The sequence below is a fragment of the Halichoerus grypus genome, chromosome 9 (genome assembly GCF_964656455.1).
Source record: "Halichoerus grypus chromosome 9, mHalGry1.hap1.1, whole genome shotgun sequence".
Taxonomy (NCBI): domain Eukaryota; kingdom Metazoa; phylum Chordata; class Mammalia; order Carnivora; family Phocidae; genus Halichoerus; species Halichoerus grypus.
In genome coordinates this window covers 142,480,414-142,501,417 of record NC_135720.1, presented here as the reverse complement: position 1 = coordinate 142,501,417, position 21,004 = coordinate 142,480,414, and the positions used below count along the sequence as shown (strand labels likewise).

Below are 21,004 nucleotides of genomic sequence, written 5' to 3'. Positions count from 1 at the left end.
CTACCAGTAAAGTGGGAGTGTGAAAATGAGTAAAGGAAACCTCATTTAAAGTGGAGCAGGGGGAGTCTGAAGGGGGAGCTCTCCTGCACATGGCCCTCCTCATGTCCTGCATAACCAGTAAGAAGGAAGATCCCTCCCTGCCCCAGAAACAACGCACTAACCACACTTGCAGCCAAGGAGTAATCGCCACAACCTCAAACTCTTGTTCTTCTCTGATGAACTTCTGTTCAAATCAACCCTCCCCAATTGCCTCCTAAAACCTAATAAAAGCTGACCTTTCCTTTGTCTCTTTGGACTTGTCTATGGTGCTTCCATAGTTTGCTTGTCCTGCATTGTCATTCCTCTGCTATTCCCAAAGAAACTAATTTTGCTAATAAAATAACTAGCCATTTTATTTTTGAGATTGACATCAGTTGGTGTCAGAGAAGTGGGATCCAGAGAAGACCCCCAACAACTCCGAGGCTGGTGAGCAAACAGGGGACAGGATCCACTGGGTCCATCGAGCTCACTCAACCCTGGAGTTTGAGGGTAATTTTCCTCCTGGATTCAAGTTCTGCTCACTTTGCATTGTTTGAGCTCTGCAGGCTTTATTTGGGGTCTGTTCAAAAGCCTTGTCCTTTCTGTTTTTATGAAGACATCACTTTCCCTGACTAGTACTCCTTTGTTTCTGTTTTTGAAGCTTCTTGAAGTCATCCATCCTGTTCAAAAAACACATTGATTCCCAATGTTTTAGAAGAGCTATTGGAAAATAAGGCCCCCATAATTAAAATATCTTAGGGAATCCAGAGGCAAGATAGGTTCCATCTACCTACCTGGCCCCTGGGCCAGGCTCTTGTGCCTTTCTGGAAAAATGGGTGAACTTTTGAATAATTTGGAATTATAGTCACCATTATTAAGAACATTCCAACTGGATGATCATTTAAGAAGTGCACTTACAAGCAAAGGCTTCAAAATTCCAAAACTAGTTTCATTGAAAGTTTCATTGCCAAAAAAAGCTGATAAAAAATTAAAGACACAAGAAGTACCTAACACAAAAGACTGGCATAACTCTTACTGCTTCCTTGTAACCTCCTTTACCTGAGTACTCATTTTAGTAATCCTCTGTCTGAATTGCCTTCACGGGACCACGAACAAAAGTCTGCCAAATCAATCACCTTACAGACACCACTCTATCCACTTTCAAAAGAGGGTCCCAATTCAGGCCCCTCCCAGAATTGGCAAAACTGAGGGATTTTCTGGTAAACTGATACATTATTCCCCTAAACAATCGGGGAATCCCTGGTAGATATCAGAGCCTACAGAGGGGATCCTGGAAAAAGTGGCAAAAGCCAGAAAAGGGTAAAAATTCTTACCAGAAATAGCTTTTCTGAATCTCTGTTTGTAGCACCCAGTTGAGAGAGGAAAAGAAAATTTCACATCGTCCCTTCCTTTCCAAACCCAGACCCAGTGGTTATTGAGTCTTTGCCTCCCAGAGATAGCTATTACTTCCTGGCTCTTATTCTATGTCCTGAGAACTTGGCTTGGCTTTCTGCCTTTCTGCTGGAGACATGCAGGTGCTTGGCTCTTTTCTTCGGGCTATCTTTGGGAGTGGCTCTGGATCTCAGGAAGGTAGTAGTCTATGCACCCTTTTTGGGGTCCTGTCTTACCCCCAAAGGAGGTTATTCCATACGGCCAGAAATATGTACTATTTGTTCTCGCTGGAAAATGATAAGACATTTAAAATAATTTTGTTTTAAGTAGATCTGTGGTCAAAAGTTGGCCAGATTGGAAGCTGATATTCAGAGCCTGGTAGGAATTTTTCAAAGTCTTCCGCCCTACATTAAAATTAGAACTAGGTACCCAGAAAGAAAGAAACAAATGGAGGATAATGAAGTTGGAAAGATGGATCTGTGATGTCATTTAAGTTACAGCCCAATTATTTGAGAAATTGGGAGCTACTCTCCTTACCTTACAACTTGTAAAATGAGAAGTGCAGCTCTTGAGGCAGGGTCACGTTCTACCCATTTGCTTCCACCATTCCCAAAACCTCCCCTATTTGTCTCAAAAGGCTTGTAACCTCTTCAAGAACTCTTATCTACATCACCCCCAATTCCTAAGACTGAAGAAAAAAGGGCAGGGGAGGAAGACCTTTTAGAAGCCCCCTCCCCATCTAGCCCACAATTTCCATGAGGTTACTTGTCAAGGACAAATGCAAATCCTCAGTGTCTTCTCCACAAATACCAGTAGAAAAAGTTTTAGCCATCTGAGCAGTTAACCTGTTTATTCTATCTGCCACAAAACTGGATCCAGCTGTTCTCTTATGAACTAGTGAGTTTTGCATTATTATGCCCATCTCATGGCTTAAAACTTGAGAACAATAAGGTCTCTGTTTGCATCTCTCTGTATGTTCATACCTCTGTGCGATACATACGTGGTATTTTTTACCTCCAGATGGCGCTGCCAGGATTAATTTGTAAAAGAGGACGGCAGGCTGGTGTATATATACATATCTTAAGGTGAAATTGTCAGTAGGGAGTTGGAATTTGGAGGTGGGGATGAAGAGTTTAGTCTTTAAAGGAGAGACAGAGCGATTTTCCCGAGGAAGATGAGGTGGCAAATCGTGGAGTCTGGGAAGTGACGCAGATGAATTATAGATGTACATTGAGATGGGGGTGGGGGAGAGGGGTGATGTGAATCAGAAGAGCTAGTTTCTCTGTGAAATAGAAGGGAAGATCACTTGCTGAGAATGAAGGCATTATCATGGAGTTGGGCACTAAAGGGAATTGAGGAAAATGGCAAAAACTGTTCTGGGTGGGTGGGAAGCATCAGGCCTAATATTGCCCGTAGGTTCTGAGTTTGTAGACCATATATACATCTGCAAAGCACATGGAATTAGCCTTACTTCCCTTTTATCCTCTAGGTCAGGTAAGAGTGTGTGATAAAAATGGGAAAATATGGGCAGAGTGATGATGCTTTACATATTCTGTCTTTTTCTAATGATTTTGTGACTGGTCCTCAAGAATTGAATTATGAACTCCTCTTAAGATGTCTGTAATACTTCAACAAAGGCAGAATGAAAGAGCTAGTCATTACTGCCTAGTGAACTATCTTCAAACTCAGTGGCACACGCCAATAATTACTGATTTCACACAGGCTGGTTGGAGAAGTCATCTGACCTAGGCCGGGTTCAGCTGGGAGACTCTGCTTCCGTCTGCCGGCAACAGGGACAGCCGGAGAGCTTTTCTCTCCATGCCTCTTGGCCCCCTCCTCACACCACTGAGCGAGCTGGGGCTTGTTCTTATGACAACAGCAGAGGTACAAGAAAGCAAGTGGAAATCGGCAAGGCCTCTTAAGGTCCAGGCTGGGAATAAGCACACTGTTCCTTCTGCCCCATGTTCAGTGGCCAAACCCAAAGTCAAGGGACCATGTTTTTCAGTTATCTGTAAAACTATTTTTAAAAACCCCCACCTCAAATGTAGTGGGTTAAACACTACGTCCAAATGTAGTGACTTAAAACAGTGATTATTTATTTGCTCATGATTTTACAGCTTGGGCAGGGATTCACAGAGATGGCTTGTCTCTCTCCATGGGGTGTCCGCTAGGCTTGGAATATCTGTGATGGCTTTTTCCTTCACGTTTGATATCTCAGCTGGAATGGCTGGAAACAGCTGGGGGCTGGCCAGAAATCTCTGCGTAGGCTTTCCCCGTGGTCAGACGGAGCCTCCTCAGAAAATCACAGTCTTGGACTTCTTCATGGGGTCTAGGTTCTCCCTAAAGGCAAAATGGAAAGCTGACATATTTTCTTAATGCCTGGGCTCACAAATGTTACTTTCACAGCATTCCATTGCTCCAAGGAGTTAGAAATCCAGTCCAGCTTCAAGGGGAAGAGACACAGAGTCCAGTGATAGGTGAGGCAGTTCCAAGGTCACATTGCAGAAGAGAATGAGAGCTATTTCAGAACTACAATCAACTATGGATGAAGACATACTCTCCACCCACAATCTGGGTATGGATACAGAGAGGGACCAATAATTCAATCAGAGGGACCAATAATTTAATCAACTGCACAGCCTAATGTAAATGTTTGTATTAAGATGGTTTAAGATGATTCTAGGGTCAGGCTGTTGTGCAGGTTTATCACAATCTGGAGGATGGTGAGTTGGCATCATAAACAGAAACCCACAGTGCAGAAGTGACTACTAAAAAGACTTCTGTTTTCTTTATCTTTGATAAACACCAGAGGGTCTGCTAATTAACATAATGAAATATTAGAAATTGGTTTTCTTTAGTGAAATTTATCCTTGTTAATTAATTAGGATACTGGAAATATGGTCTTACTGGTAAATTAGTTGTGCCCAAGAATTGTGAATTCGATATTTAAGAGATTCTGTCCGAAGGCAGTAAGAATTAAGTGAGCTCTGTAGTCTTTAATGCGAGGAACAATGCGCTAGACTGGAGCCTTCAGTGGTCCTGTGTCCTGCTGCTGGTTTTCCTGACTCTCATAGAAGTTTGGCTGAATCCTGCCTCTGAAAAATTATTGCATCTGCCTCAGTCTTCGTGAAAAGTAGGGTTTTTTTGTTTTTGTTTTTTTTGGGGTGGGGGGCGGGGGGGAACCCAGCTCATACATACAGTGAACAGACTGGTGGTTGACAGAGGTAGAAGGGGGCTGCAAAATGGGTTAAGGGAGTCAAAAGTCAAAATCACTACCTATTTCCCACCTACCTCAGGCACAGCAATATGCTGATTCCTGTGCTGTTGTCCTACAGAGTTCTGGTTTGGGGGCTCTTTATCACTCGTCTTTTCCCAGGCCCAGACAGCTGGATCATCGAGGATGCCAGGTTCTGTTTCTCAGCTGACAAAAGCTGCTATATGGTCCCTGGTTGTTGGTTCATCAGGGTATACTTAAGGGGGGGGCGGGTACTAGAGGTGAGGCCGCCTTCAGAAATCAGTATTTCCTTGCTCCCCCAGGCTGGAACTTTGATCAGGCTGGGACCTCGTACAATTTCTCACTTTTGAGTTCCCTGTCACGGAGTTCAGTGCTTATCCGTGCAGGGAAGTTACTTAGCACTCTCTCAGTACGCGCCAGGGGCTCCCCGAGGTGACGACCATTGGAGCAAGGTGGGAAGGCGGGCTGTCAGGAGATGCGCACGGGAGAACGCTTGCAGGACCAGGAGCGGATAAAGAGAGAAGCTGACTCACTGCCGCACAGCAGGATTCAGTCTGCAAACGCTTGACATCGTTCGATTTCCAAAGCGCCCGGGAGAACGGCGAGGATACACGCTATAGAACAAACTCAGACGCATCAAGGGTGGTGGGGTACGGTCCGGAGGGCCTGGGAAAGCAGAGGAAAGGGCCTCTCTCTCCCTCGGGAGGCAGCCTCCGGCTGGAAAATGATGCTCCAGGTGAGGCTCGAACTCACAACCTCGGCATCCCCCGCACACATACTGCCGTATAAGTACCGCGCGCTAACCGATTGCGCCACTGGAGCAGCTGCGCCCCGCCTCCGGTCACTCGCTACACGGCCTACGCGTCTCGGCTGGGGGCGCGGCCCGGGTGCCCCCCGCGTTCCCGGCGGGTCGGGCTCGGCTGCCACCGCGCCGGGGTCCTGGCGGCCGGGGGGCGCTGTGCGCGCGGGACAGACAGGTGCGGCCGCGCGGGCGCCCCCAGGACAGCGCTCCTGGCGCGGCCTCCGAGGGCTGGGGGGGCTGGCTCGACGGACGCCGCGCACCTCGCTCCGGCTCCCCCCCAACGGGCTGGAAACCGAAGGATGTTAGAGGCTGTTCGCTGCGGCCACGGGATGTGAGCAGCGGCCGGCGGGGCCCGCGGGCATCCCTCGCCGGGACGGGAGAGCGGGAACCGTGGAGGGAAGACGACAGACACAGGCCCAGGAGGGGTCTCTGCAGTCCCCGGTGTCTCTCTGCTACTTAAACTAGGTTTTAAAAAAAGACCTCATACTTAGGAGAGTTTTGAGATGAGAGGATGGGGGAAGGAGCTCTCCGTACGGCTGTGAGTGTGTGGACCCAGAGGGTGGGGTCTTCCTTGTGGGTGGGCCATGTGGGAGACAGATTAGGTAGAATTCGCTGGCACTTCTATCCCAAGCACTTTCTTTCTTCTCTTAAAAAAAAAAAAGTTACCATTTTTCATGGATAGGTGCATAGGATTTGTCAAAACAAACAAAAACTGTGGTGTAAGATAGAAAAACGTGGAGTGGTGTGAAAGGCACTGTGTATATAAAGTTCCAAGGAGGAAAAAGAGCCCCTGCAGTCTTCTTGACGTTTTTATATAGTATTTGCTCTTAAAGGTAGATTGTCTTCCAACTTAAAGAAAAAAATTACCGCCGAACTAAAGGGCACTAAACAATGTCCCACTGCCTTCAACAACACGGATAAAGGAGATTTGGACACCAGAGGATAAGGGTACTGAATTTTTTATAGATGCACAGACCCTGAGAAAATCCTAAGCTCTTCTTATGTGGGAAATGTGTAAGGGGCTCAGCCTTGCTCCATCTTTCCTTCCTCAGCCAACCTGCAGAGTGTCCACCATGGGCCAAGCAGGGTGCTAGCCCATAAGGGTGGGGTCAGAGGCATTCCATGTCTTAATATCATTCTGATGAAGGAAGTGAAGGGTGTAGTAAGACCCACTGCACCCTTAACACAAAACTGTTTTCCACTTAACGTCTTCCCAGGTATTTTTCCCTGATTATCCTGTATTCTTTCTCGAGTGCCCTTTGGTCTTGTACAGGAATACAATCCTCCTGCCTACTCAGTATGAGAAGTTAGAACTAAGGGCATAAGCCATGGCTTTTGAGACACATGTGTGCCAAGGAAAACAGACATTGCCGGGTGGAGACGTATGGGAAATGATACGTTTTTTATTCTTTTTTTTTTTTTTTTTAAGATTTATTTATTTATTTATTTGAGAAAGAGAGAGAGCACAAGCGGGAGGGGCAGAGGGAGAGAGAAACTCAAGCAGACTCTGTGCTGAGCGCGGAGCCGGATGCAGGGCTCAACCTCACAACTCTGAGATCATGACCTGAGCCGAAATCAGGAGTCAGACACTTAACTGACTGAGTCACCCAGGAGCCCCTCATTTTTTTAAGTCATCTCTATACCCAACATGAGGCTCAAACTCATGACCCCAAGATCAAGAGTCACATGCTCCATGGACTGAGTCAGCCAGGTGCTCCTGGGAAATGATATACTTTTTTAAAAACAGGGGCAACAGAGTAGGATTTCAACTTTTTGTTGGAAGGCAGAGTTCACACTTATGATGTCACTGAATGTTCCTACCAATAGGGACACAGGAAAGGACCACAAGGTTCTACTCTGGAAGAGAAGTTTAGGATGACCTCAATGTAAAAAAAGGTGCTGTAGAAAACAGAGTGCAATCAAAAGATGAACGCTGAAACAGAAAGATTAAAAGAAGAAATAAGAGAAAATGTAAACTGGGATCATTAGCATAGGAGAAGGGAGGGAAGGGGCTATGATTTCCAGGAAGTGACAATGTCAGGGAATGCTGAGCATTAGCAACAACCTTACTTCTCTTGACATCACCAAGGAATGCATTTGGCATATGCCATTTTTTTTTCCTCTTTCTATTAACAATTAATTATTTGCTGAGATCCTCCCGCATGTGAAGCATGGGGCTAAGTGTGATATCAGGGAGGTTACGTCAGGGCTAACTGTCTTCCAGGGACTTCCAGGCCAGGTGGTGAGACAGGGCACCCAGAAACCCAGGACTCGTGTGGGTCTTTAAGAATGGGGAGAAATCCCAAAGGAACTGAGGAAATCGAACGCATTTACCTTCCCCTCACATTTTTTCCAATCAGCACCCTTTTGTGTGAAGCGTGGGATCGTCAGACCATACTGCATTCTCATCCCCGTGGGCACTTTCACCGGCTCGGCCCTGCTGTGGGGGGCTTGGAACCTCTCCACCTGCATGAGGAGAGATGCCAGGCGGCTCCCAGCTCCTATTCCGTGCTCTCTTCTCCATCTGCGCTGGTGAGGTCACAGGTGGGAGTCCTTCATCAAAATCAAGTTGGTTCTCTTCTTCCCAAGAATTGTCAGCCTCTCTTTCCACCCCATCACTCTCAGCAGGAACAGTGGCTCATTTCAGAATGGGGGTGGGGGGCGGGGTCAGGACTTCAGGGACACCAGCCCAGCTAGAATCACAATTCTAGAATCACTATTCTAGAACCACCTTCTAGATCTTTTTGCAGCTTCCTCTCCCTCCATCCCTCTGCTTCCCACCAGCCCCCAGGATTTTGTCTTCACAATCACCTTCTTCATCCTAGATAAGGGACGGGAGGAAGAAGATCCCCTTGACCATCCTGGCTCTGGGCTGGGGTGGTGTTGTGCTGGGCAGAACCTCTTAGAAACTGGCCAGGGACTACTAAGGAAAAAGATAATCCAATGCAAATGAAAGGAGAGAAACAAAGTTGGGGAGCTAGCGGAAGTAAGGTCTTGGGACTTCGCCCTAAGGCTGCAGACTAAGCTGACCAGACACGTTGTGGGACAGGTGTCTGTGTGTTCTTGGCATTGCTGCTACGAAGTCTGTATATTTTGAAAGAAACGAGCTCACACAAGGAAGAGAAAGTCGCGTTTGTCTACTCGTCTTTCATCCTCTTCGCTCAGCGCCACGCTGGTTTTCTTATCTGGTGAGTGATCTTGGGGCTTTGGGAGTTCTTGGGGTAGGTCCTGAATCCAGAACCGTATCTGTGGGTTTCCACGCTTTCCCTTGAGTGCTGTTAGTTCCAGGCACAGATTCAGTGCCATGGCATCGCCTTTGTTCACTGCACCTGCTCCTGCTCTATAATGTTAGAATTTTGCCTTCATAGAGGACCTAGAATCCATTTCTTCTGAACATTCTGTAAGAACCATGTCTTGGAGGTGAGAGGGAATTTGTAAAATAGATTATAGTGAGGCACGGGGTGGGTGGGGGAAAGAAATGGGAGGGACAGAGGAGTCTGCACTTTGGGTTCCTACACCACACTCCCATTGGTCAAGCCTGTTTTTAAAAATTTAGAATTGTTAAATTTCTTAACATATGTCAAGTATCATAGTCACTTCATCTTCAGTAGGATCATTCTCGCATCAGGAATTCTCTGCTTCGTCAGCTCCCATCACTGTTGGCTTCGGTGAGTTTTACAGCAACCAATCCAAGTGGACCCAAGCAAATACCAGTCACAATGGTGGAGAAACCTGGGAAAAGATGGCTAGCCTGACCTCAGTGGTGGTGAGAAGGCTAACTGTAACAGAAACATCGTGTCCAACCTGTAATTCAAGACTTCACAGCCACACACACACTCCTGTTTAATCGCTGTGTAAGACTAGAAAGAGTTGCCCGTTGCTAATCCTTGTTCAGATATGGGTTAGGACTCCAGGAGTTTAGGTTTTCCTAAGAGAGAAGACACACTTGGGGTGTGGGGAGGGATGAGTGTGCTTTGGCTCTTGGGGACTTGGAATGAAAACCTTCTCACCTTGAAGATTCCCTAGGCCCAATCCCCCACCCCCGACGTTCCTGGTCCCCTGGAAGTAGTTCCCTAAAAGTAACCACAGCTCTTTCTCCACCTGTGAATCCTGAGCTTTGATAAAAATCCTCAGCCCTCTGGAAATTTCGTGAATGGAATCTTTTCACTATTTTATTATTCAGGACTCTTTGTTGCAGGGAACAAAACCTTATCCAAAACTACCTTCAATGATGACAAAAGTCTGAATTTATTGGAAAGATGCAGGGGTAGCTCATAGACTCAAAGGAAGTCCTGGTAGAATCAGGGCCACACAAGGGACTTTGGGAACTAGAACCTGGAGCTCATTTCCTTCAGGATACTTTTTTTTTTTTTTAGTAATCAGTGAAGGTTAATGGAATTTCCTGATCCATAAATATAAACATTATCCTAAATTCTCCTTGCTCATCACTTTTGATGAATCACCAAGGCCTATCCTTTCCACCTCAACCAAACCTCTGTTCCCCTTTTTGAGCCCTCCTCACACTCAGTGGCCGGAGCAGTCCTTGTCATTTCTGCCCAGACTATGGGGTCTCCAAATGTGGCTTCTCCCCCACGGCAGTCTGCCCCTAGTGGTGCCTGGTTCAATCTTCCTAAGACACAGAACTGACAATGTTCTCCTTAAATGGTTCCATTTTTCAGATCTCTGGGTGGCTCGGTTGGTTAAGCATCTGCTCTTGGCTCAGGTCCTGATCCCAGCCAGAGTCCTAGGATCAAGTCCCGCGTCAGGCTCCCTGCTCCGAGGGGAGCCTGTCTCTCCCTCTGCTTGTGCTCTCTCCCTGACAAACAAATAAGTAAAATTAAAAATAAATAAGGAATAAATAAAATTTAAAAGTACATATTTTGCCTTCTTCTTGCCCTCAGGATAAATTCCTTATCTTAATAAATAAAGTTATTTACAAGTTGGCACCAACCTATCTTTCAAAATGTTTTAATTTTTTATTATGTGCATGTCATACATGCAAAGAAAGTATTAAAATGTACAGGAAATGGGTACCTTTCCAGCCTCTTTTCCTGCTGCCCCAGTTCCTTTCTCCGTGCCGATCCAAGCCTGGTTCTACCGCATGAGACTGCTTTCGTCAAGTATACCGGGCAGCTTCTGCAGCTTTTAATCTTGCACAGCCTGAACCCTTGGCCCTGTATTTCCTTCTTCACAAGGTCAAATTTGTTTCTCCTTCGAGACTAAGCTTCGCTGTGATCTGGTCAGGGAGAGCCTCCCCCAACTTCTCCTCCAGAGTTCATTGCTTGGCTTCCGCGCCGCTCACACATTTTCTTCTTAATTTCTGGGGTAGCACTTCTTCTGTTTTATTGTAATTACAAGTTTAGATTGGTCTCTCTGACTAGATGTTAGTTCCTTGAGAAATGAGGATAAAGGTTTATCTGGGAATCCTTAGGGGTTCACATGTTGCTCGGCAAATGAGTAAACAGTAAATGCCTTTTGAGTTATTGAGATGAAATTTTAGAAGGCAGGGATGGAATTGGACATTGCCCTCAACGATGATGACGTTTTATTGGCAGCTGAAATATCGGCCAGGCCTTGACCTGTGTTCCGTTATTTAATCTCACAGCAAACCTGCAACGTGACGATCGTCCTCATACTGCAGACAAGGTAATGCAGTGACTGAAAACTTAATTTGTCCAGATTTCACATAGCTAGAAAAAAAGGCAGAGTCAAGATTTTAACCTGGGTCTCTCGCTCCACCTGCTCTTTCTATTCACATCAAGTTTCTTCTCGTGAACAATGATAAGAATAGAGAGTAAAATTAAGACAGGAAATGTTAAACTGCGATTACGCTGGAGATGAGCCGACCATGGTAATGAAACAAATTTAAAATATCGACAGCTATAAAGACGCTGCAAAAATAAGTGTGGGAACCACTGAGAGATATATATGTTATAGACAAATGCAGGTGGCATAAATTACTGATTTCTGGAATTAATAATTTAAGACCCCTGCTCCGCCCCGGAGAAGCAGGTGGAGGCCGTGGTTTCGGGTTGAGCACCAGCCCTGGGCTCTGACACTTCAGGTCTAGAAAGCGTGGGATCATTTTACGGTGCAGTTACAAAGATCTGTGATGTATGGCATTATTAACAGCCACAGTTATACAATTTCAATGTCAGATTCCATATGTAATCATGTATAATTAATGTCATATGCAATTCATGTACTTGCACTGAATACAGTACTGAACACAAACTATAGGTCAAATCCCTTCTTTGAGGCTCTGGAAGGATCTGGAAATCTAGCTATGGTCTAATGTAGGTTAATGTAAGCTCTCAGCTCTCAAAAAGGCTTAAAAAATACTTATCTCGCGTGCCTGGGTGGCTCAGTCGTTAAGCGACTGCCTTCGGCTCAGGTCATGGTCCCAGGGTCCTGGGATTGAGCCCCACATCGGGCTCCCTGCTCAGCCGGGAGCCTGCTTCTCCCTCTCCCACTCCCCCTGCTTGTGTTCCCTCTCTCGCTGTGTCTCTCTCTGTCAAATAAATAAATAAAAGCTTTTAAAAAAAAAACTTATTTCATTTGATTTCAAATATGGGGCTGGAGCGGAGTATAGCCGCTAATCCTGCTTGGCTGAGTCCCTCGCCATCCCCAGCACCACTGCCCCCAGGCCTCCTTTCCAACAGAACCATATTTGTATTCACCTAACCTTCCCTATACTTCCTTGGCTTTGGAGGAGATGGACCCCATTCTCAGGTCCAAATAAAGAATTATGATTGACCAAATCAATCACAGTGGTCCTACTCTGGGAAATAATTGGATTAGGTGAGTGTGTGATGCAAATCTAGCCAGTGTGGGGGAGATCCACTGGGAGCATATAGGAGAAGTTGTCCTCAACAAAAGGTACCAAAAAGAGGCCTGTCTGCTTTTTGTTTTCTCCAGGACTTTAAGATTGTGAGAGTTTGAGGAACTGCAGGGAAACCAGCTGCAGTATGAGATCCGTTAAGTTGAGAAGGACAGAGAGCAAAGAATTGTTTAGAATGTGGGTCCTGATGGATCCACTGAATTAACCAGGCATGTAGCTTCCCTACCCTCCTTACTTATTATGTGTGATAATAAAACCACTTTGTTTAAGCCAGTGAATGTTATAGTTTCAGTTCTGGATCTATTGCTGAATTTCCCATTACGGGGGATGGATCTTTAGAGGTAGATCTCGTATAAGTTTTGTAATAAGTTTTGTATAAGCATTATGTTCTAAATCCTCCTGATCACTGGCATTAGGAAATCTCAAAACCAACCACATAAATGGTGTGAAAAATGTCAGTCTGGTGTGCATTTCATTCACTAAGCTTTCTCTTTCATCTCATCAGACTAGACAGTCTCTTCACTTAGGAGGAGGCCTACTTCTCAGCCACTAGGTCGGGCCCAGCTCCAGCTCCTGAGCACCGAAGCCACCACTGTGTGCCTCCAAGCTGTACGCAGGGATCTAGAAGGCCCCTGCCGGACAGTCCTCCGCTGCTCTCCCATTTAAACATCAGGGTTAGAGTGGCACGGAGTCACAGACCTGGGATGCCTACCTACACCACAAGCTAGGCCTTTTTCCTGATGCTCCCAGGCACTTGCCTCAATTCTTCATGCAGCAGACTTTTAGTGGAAAATTAGTCCTTGTAGACACTGAAGGTGCTGCCCTCGAGGAATATACAATCCAGCGAGGAAGACCGCTGAGCCAACAGCAGTTTACAACACAATGCCGCAGTTGATGGGTGTGCTCTGCACCTAGGAATATAGGAAAGAAAACCCAAACTGGGTAAGAATTAGTCCCATTAGGTTTGCAAGAGCGTTTCCTTACTCCATCTGTTCATGCTGGTCCCTGATTCCCGGTTTCCTTCCGTTCTCCAACAGCTAAGCCGTAAAAAAAGCCATCATCTGGGGCTTGGCGGGTCCTTCACCACGAGGCCAATGACCTGAGGTTGGCAGGATATTGAACTCATGAGTCTTCAAGATCCACCACAAATCTTTACATTCTCTCAGCTGGGAAACTGGAGAGCAAAAAAACCGGAAGGGCGCCGAGTGCACATGAGCCACATCCAGGAATTGGGTGGTATAAAAATGCACGCGCCTCAGAAAGACTAATTAATGATGCTTTAGAAGATGTTGTCATCAGCGGGGCCAGTGGCGCAATGGATAACGCGTCTGACTACGGATCAGAAGATTCCAGGTTCGACTCCTGGCTGGCTCGGGATCTCCACTTATTTTGGGGGGAAATGGGGGTGGCCAACGTGGCTCAAATAATCCTTCTGAAGCTGTTTTATTATGAGGAGGGCCTCATAAAAGTTGCATTATAACTCTTGTTCCATCACCACACCCCTGAGAAGGATTGAGGGAAGATGAGGCGTGGTTGGGAAAGACATACAAAGGAGTAAAACAAGAATCTGGCACAAATTGACTAACAATATCTTCTATACCAGCCCATTTTGCATGAAAAATGCTCCCGTTCGAGAACGCTTGCCTCTTTGTTAATGCTCTCTTGAGAATTAACAGAAGCCTCAGAGAATCCTGCTTCATTTCCTCCAGGGTTCAGCTGTCCACGTCCACACCCAAACAATCGACAGCGATCCCATAACCGACAGAGAAGCTGCTGAAGGATGAGGGCAGAACACGGGAATCACGGATCCGGAGGACAAACCTCCCGGAGGGAGAAGCGGCTGGTAGGCGATGAGCCCTTCACACAGCGACAGGGACGACCTGGATCTCGTGTGTACCAAGGGACCAGGGCACGGGGCTGGGCTCCGCTGGGAGGGCGTGGCGGCCCAAAGTGCAACGGGGCTCCCCCTGCAGGTGTCCGCAGGGCAGCCACCCCACGCGGCGCCGTGCACCCCTCGGGCTCCGCGCCTCCAAAGTGACAGGTCCCGGTGGCTCCCGCCGTGAGCGCTCGTCCCCACCGGGGGTCACGGACGCACACGCGAGCGGGCCAGCTGACAGAAGGGCAGAGACCAGATCCTGGCCGGTTCAAGGATGAATTTTCTCTCCTAGTTTGAGACCGATGGTGGAAGAGTGCGGGAGGAGGCCGAGAGAATGCAGCATCAGGAAAGAGAAAAGGGTCTGGGGTCAGCGGCTCCTTCCATCCTGGCTGTGCTGTGGCCTTGTAGGATAGTGTAGCCCAAACTTTGCCTTTTAAAGTTTGGAAGAGGAGATACATTCCTGGAGGCAAAACTCAGACGCCACCAACACCACCGCCCAGGGAGCCCCGCCAGTGACAACCACTATTAATAGCACTGGTGGGTCCCCTGCAGAAAGAATTTAGGAATCTGCACTGGCACTGCCTTCCTACTTTCAAACTCATTGGTCCCAGACCTCCCGGTGTACTCACGCTGCGCTCTGCTTTGGGAATTCCTAACAAGGTCATGGCTATCTCCAGGTCCCAGATCACTAGCAAGGTCATGGCTATCTCCAGGTCCCAGATCACTAGCAAGGTCATGGCTATCTCCAGGTCCCAGATCACTAGCAAGGTCATGGCTACCTCTAGGTCCCAGATCAGTAACAAGGTCGTGGCTATCTCCAGGTCCCAGATCACTAGCAAGGTCGTGGCTATCTCCAGGTCCCAGATCACTAGCAAGGTCGTGGCTATCTCCAGGTCCCAGATCACTAGCAAGGTCGTGGCTATCTCCAGGTCCCAGATCACTAGCAAGGTCGTGGCTATCTCCAGGTCCCAGATCAGTAACAAGGTCGTGGCTCTCTCCAGGTCCCAGATCAGTAACAAGGTCGTGGCTCTCTCCAGGTCCCAGATCAGTAACAAGGTCGTGGCTCTCTCCAGGTCCCAGATCAGTAACAAGGTCGTGGCTCTCTCCAGGTCCCAGATCAGTAACAAGGTCGTGGCTCTCTCCAGGTCCCAGATCAGTAACAAGGTCATGGATGTTAGCAGCGCACTGTAACCAATAGAACTTTAAGAAAACCAGCACCTTAATCAGATCTCTCAAGCGGTTCCCTGAATGGTGAATAATAATCCACATTCTAGAGTGACTCCACCTTCCCCTTCAAATTCATTTAGAAGCCTAGAAGACTTTATTACCTTTTATTTTTAGCCTAAAACTTCAGTCACCATGAAACTGCAGTAGGAGAGTTCAAATGTCATCTGCCTAGCGTGATGGCCCCAGTTACATTGCAGCGCACCCTGTCACTCTATAGCCTGACCTACTTCCCGCTTTGTCTCCACAGTACCTGGGTGACCCTCGGAGGCTGACTGACAACAAACTTCCTTCTTCTTCCCTCTCCCAGACTGTTAGGTTGACCACCACCAACAAATATGCACCTTCTGCCCCTTTGCTCCCGGATTCTTGCCCAGTTCCCAGTCTGCACTCCACCTGTTTTTCCAAAAGGAGCATACTTTCATTCTCCTGAAATGTGCATCCACTTCGGACCGCAGTCCCAAACCTGCTGTTTGTAAAAGGGACTGTAGGAGTCTACGTTTTCTTAACGTCTCTGTTGATTGGAGTCATTTTGTTCTTGAAACAGTAAGTCGATTGATGTTTTGTGCACAGGATAATAAACTCACTTTGAACCCCTACACTGGGATCTTCAGACGGGAAGAGGAAAGTTCCACCCATCAACCTGCTGGACTGAGTTGTTGCACCAAAACTGAGCCCTAATTCCTCCTCCCAGGTGCCACGCTGCCTTAGGGAATGCCGTTTCTCCGCATCAGTACCTCCCCATATAATTCAATATGAGATCAGATTTTGAAAGGGTTTCTCACCCAAGGGCCAGGGGGTCAGTGCCACCTAGCAGCGATCCCTGGGTCCCAGGAGGCATGCTGACCCCCCACCCCCGAGCCTAGGAGCACGCAGTAGGCCCTCAAATGAGGATTTGTGGAGTGAATGAAGGTGTCTGACTCCAACAGAGTGACTGTTCAGATTCTCTGCCTGGACCACTCTGATATGCTCTGACCCTCCTCCTGGCCTTTGCACTCAGCTCTTAGTTCTGGCCCCTGTTAGAGTGGTGCTGAGATGTGAATTCAGTTACAGTCCACACTAAATTCATTCACCAGCAAACTTAGCTAAAGAGACTGTCCAAATATTTTATTCTGGCGTCCAAAGCCATTCATGAAGATGGCTGGCCTGTCCAACAGCTTCACTCCTGGAATTTTATCCCATGCGGACTCTAGAAAAAGTAAGTCATTCTTAATTTACCTTCAAAACCTGTTCTTTCATTTTTCTGAGACTTCGCAAATTCCCTTGAGTAAAGCAGCTGAATGACCTCTCATCCTTAAAACATAAGTGTGGGGGCGCCTGGGTGGTGCAGTCGGTGAAGTGACTGCCTCTTGGTTTAGGCTCAGGTTGTGATCTCAAGGTTGTGGTCTCACGGTCGTGACATCGAGCCCCGTGTCAGTATCAGGCTCCCGGCTCAGCGTGGAATCTGCTTGAGATTCTCTCTCCTTCTCCCTCTGCCCCCCTACTCATGCCCTCTCTCTTGAATAAATAAATCTTAAAAAAAGAAATAGTTGTGAGCACTGCCTTGAGTGAAGGTGGAAAGAGAAAGAGAACAATAAATTGAGAAAACTCAGATCTTCTTTCCCCTTCTTGTCTGATTTGACAGCCACTGCCCAGAAAGAAGCACAGAAGGTTTTCTGTATATATTTCTTCTGAATGGAACAAAACCCAGCTTCCAGTCAAAGCCTCAGATTCCGCTTCGGGGCAGAGGGAGTGAAAGCGGAAGACCCCAGACTACCATCCTCAGAGTCCCCCGATGCGGTCACAGCCAGAACCCTGGATGGTCATGCAGGCCACTAAGAAAAGCCAATGACTTCTATTTCTTAGAAATTCATCATGGCAATTGCCTTCTCACTGAATCAGTAAGAGCTCCAAGAGGCGTACCGTATGATTGCAAAGCAGAAACGAATATTCAGAAATGTCACAGGTGGAGTTATCTTGCTTCCTTCTAGGCTGTGCCCATTTACCTTGTCCATTCCAGAAAACCAGAGGGCCTCACAGCTGCCTTGGTTTAAGTAAGGTTCCTCCTTGAATTTACCCTCTGGAAGAACGACCCAGAGGAAAGCTTTTCGCCTCCGTGTCACTAAGGTCTGAAGAGGCGATAGCTGAGAATAGCATCATCCTAACTCTAGACACCGAGAGGGCTGAGAGCGGCAACCTGTCCAGAAGCTTATCTTCTAGAGGAAATATGGGAAATAATTAATATCCTTCCCAAGACAGAATTTTATAAAGAAGATGGAGAGAGAGAGAGAGAGAGAGAGAGAGAGAGACAGGGAGGGCCTTGATTCCGCTAGAGAGGTCCGGGAAGGGCTCTCTCCGGCAGTGACATTGAAGTAATGGCCTCAGGGATGAAAGAGCCAGCTGGGTCCAGTCTGGAGCAAGAGCGGAAGGAAGACTTGGAAAGGCGGCCGCTAGGACACGGGCCTCCGTGGACAGCAGGGAGACAGCTCCTCAGCACAACCAAATACGAGGTTTTTCTTTTGCTCAGTTCTCCAGACGGGACTTCATAGGCCCACAGCCGTCTTGGGTCTCTGAGGATCCTCTCCGCTCCCAGAAGGCCCGTGCCGGGACCGCATGTTGGGCTCGTGGTGTCCCTAAGGCTTAGGCCTCAGTGAGAACAAGGGGAAAAGCTCAGCGTGGGATGAGCTCAGCCCACTGTGGCTCATGACCTTCCGGCCCTCGCACCCCCGCCCAGACTCTCACTAGATTCTGTCACCCGGTGGGGAGGGCATTGCCGTCCGGCCCTTCCCGCTGGGCATTTACAGTGTGATCCGGTCAGTCTGCAGCTCGCGGGGTCCCTAGAGAACAATCTTGGGGCACAGATCTGGCCTTGGAAGAGGTCCTCATTGGTTCTGTTTATTATGTAGTCGGCCATCCGGAGGAACTTGTTCTGGGTGTCATTAAAAAGCAGGCGCACTACGGCAATGGGCCCCGGCGGCGGGTGATGACCACCTGTAAGTGCCTGTCACCCCCACCCCGGCCCTGATCTGCCTGCGGGGTTTTCTCGCGGAACCTGGTAGCTGTCAGAACCCTCGGTTCCGTCGCTCTCGGGTTTTGTCATCTCTCCGCGCCGCCCGGTGCAGAGGCCTCGGGTCCGCACATTCTGGGTCTCACGTCTCCAGGTGTCAGGCTTTCCCCTTATTTCCCAGGTTAAACCTTCGCATCAATCTCAGTCTCCAGGAGCCGAGAGCCGCTCCTGCCACCGCTGAAACCGGCTCGGGAATGGGTGTCCGCGCTGACCCCCTGGAACTGGCGGCGCGCAGCCCCCCAGACAGAAATGCCCCTCCCGGCGCGGCTGGGAGCGCCTTCTCTGTCCCCGGGCTCCCCGTCCTACCCGGCTTTCGTCCCCTCGGCTCTTCCCGCCTTCCTCCACCTCTTACAGCCCATCACTCGCGGTGGGAGCCAAGTCACTGCCTCCCCGTCCTGTGTGCGCCCATAAAGAAAAAAAACCCAGAAAGATCCAAGGTCCGTTATTATCCAGATTTAAGCCTGCGGTCCCGGGGAAAAGCCCGGCGGCTGCCATCGGGTCGCGGAGACCGCGCCGCCGGCCGGGGACAGCAGGGCGCGCAAGCGGGCACAGGGCGGGCTGGCTCCCGCGGCCTCTCCCGGCCAGGTGCGCGCCCTCTGCGGCCCCGCTCCAGCCGCCCCGCGCGCTCCGAGGCGCTTCGGTTTTAACTCAAATAATCAACAGGCCTCGCCCCCACCCCCCAACAATTGCCACAGCCGTGCGGGCTCGCTTCCCGCGGGTTCCCTCCTCATCTCCATCCCGCACGGCTGGGCATCCTGCACGCGGATGCAGCCGTGCTTCCCGGCGCCCTTCTGCGAGAGCGCGTCGGGGGTCTTGCGGTGACAGCCGCGCGGCCCACTTTCCCGACGGTGGACGCGCACCTCGGAAGTAAGAAAAAGCGCCTCGGGCAGGCAGTTTCCGTAGTGTAGTGGTTATCACACTCGCCTAACACGCGAGAGGTCCCCGGTTCGAAACCGGGAGGAAACAGCCGGTTTCTTTTGCCCCCACCGCCTGCTCCCCACCCAGCACGGTCCCCACCGCCTGCTCCGGAGGCCGCAGCTGCGCGGAGCCCGCGGTCCCCATCCCGGGAGCCCCCGGCCTCCCGACCGCCGCCCTGCGGGGAAGTGCGCGCTCCTCTCCCGGAAAACGTGCGACGGGAAGTTTTGGCGGCACCAGATCTTTCTCTTGGCGACTTTCTCCCCCTTCCCTCGCGCAGAGGACCCGGTGACCGCCGCGCCCTTGCCCGGGGCCGTCTGGAGAAGAGGCGCTCTGCGCTGAATCCTGCTCTGCGTTAATGGCCTTGACTTGCTCTGTGTTCTTGGTCCTGTTCTGCGTTAATGGCCTTGACTTGCTCTGTGTTCTTGGTCCTGTTCTGCGTTAATGGCCTTGACTTGCTCTGTGTTCTTGGTCCTGTTCTGCGTTAATGGCCTTGACTTGCTCTGTGTTCTTGGTCCTGTTCTGCGTTAATGGCCTTGACTTACTCTGTGTTCTTGGCCACCAGAAACAGTGAGTAATGAAGGGGAGACCCGCGCATCTACTCCTGGAAGGAAAATTGGAAGAGCCCTCGAGTGTGGCCGGGGAATTAGCTCAGGTGGTAGAGCGCTCGCTTAGCATGCGAGAGGTGGTGGGATCGATGCCCACATTCTCCAGGTTTTGTCCGCCCTCGGCTCTCTAACCCCCTCAGGAATATGAGAAAGCGGCGGGCGTTTTCAACACAGTAGCGTTTTGGCCGTTTCTTTGAATTTTGACGTATGGGAATGGACAAGACAGGGCTAGTGACGGCCCTACAAAACGTAGGTATGTAGACTGCCAGTTTATAGTAAGTCTAGTTTCTTCGGAGAAGATGGGATCCCAAAGGATGCATACCCACTTGCTGTTTTTCTCCACGTGTCCCCCTGCAGCTTGGCCCTAAATTCAACACAGTCCCAGAAAGTGCAAAACACATAAATCAGATTGAAGAGTTCAGTAAAGCTCAAGAAGGATAAACCCAAAGAAAGATCACGTCTGGACACATCACAATCAAACTGCTAAAAATTAAAGAAAAGCAAAGAAATTGAAAGCTGCCAGAGGAAAATGAAAAGGTGTTGCGTGTTTGTGGATTTATCAGAAACCACAGAAGCTAGAAAGAAATGGAGGAATATTTTTTTAAATGTTGAAAGAAAATAATTGTCAATCTGAAATTTTTGTCTGTAGCAAAAATATCCTTCAGACATAAAGGTGAAATAATACATTCTCACTTGAAAGCACACTGAGAAAACTCATTTGTAGCAGAACAGCTTTAAAAAAAAAGATTTTAGACTGAAGAGAATTGATAGGAAATTTGGAACATCAGAAACGAAGGAACAATAGCAGAGTAGGAAATATCTGGGTAGATACAATAGACTATTATTCTCTGGAGTTCTTTAAAGTGTTTTACTATTTTTTTAAGTAAGCTCTTGATGACTGACAGCAAAAATTATAACACATCATCTAAATATACTATATACACAACACAAAGGGGTTAGAATAAAGGGACCTAAATGGTGATAAGGTTTCTATATTTGACTTGAATGGTATAACACTCTTTCTAAAATAGACTGTAAAATGTTAAT

The 21,004-nt window shown here is 48.4% G+C and overlaps 1 long non-coding RNA gene and 4 other non-coding genes across 6 annotated transcripts; 4 read left to right on the top strand and 1 right to left on the bottom strand.

Moving 5' to 3' along the window:
• Positions 1-5,373: 5,373 nt before the first annotated feature.
• Positions 5,374-5,467, bottom strand: TRNAI-UAU (transfer RNA isoleucine (anticodon UAU)). The gene is made up of 2 exons: positions 5,430-5,467; positions 5,374-5,409 (listed from the first exon to the last, which is right to left on the bottom strand). It is a non-coding gene; the product is annotated as a tRNA-Ile (tRNA).
• Positions 5,468-5,804: 337 nt separating this feature from the next.
• Positions 5,805-16,929, top strand: LOC118548445 (uncharacterized). 2 transcript variants are annotated; one of them, XR_004923616.2, is made up of 4 exons: positions 5,805-5,912; positions 12,794-13,641; positions 13,998-14,131; positions 15,699-16,929. It is a non-coding gene; the product is annotated as an uncharacterized LOC118548445 (long non-coding RNA). The 2 variants fall into 2 exon arrangements; XR_013440985.1 differs by lacking the exon at positions 15,699-16,929 and having other exon boundaries at positions 13,998-14,921.
• On the top strand, positions 13,590-13,662 carry TRNAR-ACG (transfer RNA arginine (anticodon ACG)). Its single transcript has one exon. It is a non-coding gene; the product is annotated as a tRNA-Arg (tRNA).
• A 2,398-nt stretch (positions 16,930-19,327) lies between the features above and the next one.
• Positions 19,328-19,400, top strand: TRNAV-AAC (transfer RNA valine (anticodon AAC)). Its single transcript has one exon. It is a non-coding gene; the product is annotated as a tRNA-Val (tRNA).
• A 589-nt stretch (positions 19,401-19,989) lies between these two features.
• Positions 19,990-20,062, top strand: TRNAA-AGC (transfer RNA alanine (anticodon AGC)). The gene has a single exon. It is a non-coding gene; the product is annotated as a tRNA-Ala (tRNA).
• The last annotated feature ends 942 nt before the right edge of the window (positions 20,063-21,004 follow it).